Source organism: Chrysochloris asiatica, unplaced genomic scaffold, assembly GCF_000296735.1.
Source record: "Chrysochloris asiatica unplaced genomic scaffold, ChrAsi1.0 scaffold00059, whole genome shotgun sequence".
In the NCBI taxonomy this organism is placed as follows: domain Eukaryota; kingdom Metazoa; phylum Chordata; class Mammalia; order Afrosoricida; family Chrysochloridae; genus Chrysochloris; species Chrysochloris asiatica.
Window position 1 is genome coordinate 3325814 of NW_006408577.1, and position 1113 is coordinate 3326926.

The 1113-nt window shown below is 39.9% G+C and overlaps 1 protein-coding gene across 6 annotated transcripts in view; it reads right to left on the minus strand.

Annotated features, from left to right (window-relative positions):
- The window catches only part of CERKL (ceramide kinase-like), a 201187-nt gene that overhangs the window by 159076 nt on the left and 40998 nt on the right, over positions 1-1113 (minus strand). The window lies entirely within an intron of this gene.

Here is a 1113-nt window from a genome sequence, read left to right on the forward strand (position 1 = left end):
TCAAGTGTGGCAGCGATAGTGAGGTTGACCCAGGATTGGACATTGTATCGTTCTGCTGTGTATGGGTAGCTATGAGTCAGTTCCGACTTGATAGTACCTGACAACAACAACAATAACATTTTTCATGATATTAGACAACTTTTCTTTCAAAAGATCTCCAATCCATTATCCTTTAATTGCATTTTTCTTGAACTTTTTGAAGGCCCCTCATATTAGACAATGCTCCATTGCTGCTAGTAAGGATTTCACTGGCCAGTTTTGTTTTGTTTGTTTTTTTAGAAGTAGACCACCAGCTCCTTCTTTTGATTCTGTTTTAGTCTGGAAGTTCTGCTGAAACCTGTCCAACAAGGATGAGTCTGCTGGTATTTGAAATATTGTGGTATTTCAAATTCTTGTATCACAGCAACATGCAAGCTGCCACAGGCCAGCAAACTGACACACATAGAGGAAGTGAGGAGCAAGTGTAACTATAAATCATCTTAAGCCTATGGTAAGAACTAAAGAAGAGAAAAAAATCCTTTTGCTCAATTTTAGAAAGAAAAATAGATCCTCATATCAATGCTATCCCCTCTATAAACAGGGTAGACAGGGACTGGCAACTTAGATATTGGCTACTTAAAATGAGGGGGCGATAAAGTCACAAAGTGACTGGCTTACAAGGTTTGAAGAAGGAGTTTAATTTAAGAGTGTGGGGTGGGGAAGAAAGTGTCCCCACTGAATAATTTTCATCTATGAGTTTTGATAGTTGATCCAAGAAGAATGAAATCCTTGACAATCCTAAGATTCTTAGGATTCAATAGTGAGTAAGTGTTATCATGACTAATTGCAACTGTCACAATTATAAAGGTAGAAGTTTTGTAACAAAAACAGGGGAGTCGTTAATCTTACAGTCCAGAAACAGAGGACCCTAGGCCCATCAAAGGAGAAGAGCACAAGCAGAATGCAGGACCCTATCCAGAGAGGCAGTGAAACCAGAGATAGAGGCAGAGATGTGGACATGAAGAAAGGGAGCAGCTGAGGACTCTAGATTCATGGAAAGAGAGGGACTGAGAGCTAGCAGCCAGGAAGCAGGCTTGCAGAATGTGCCCTTTGGTGGTTTAGATTATTATATAT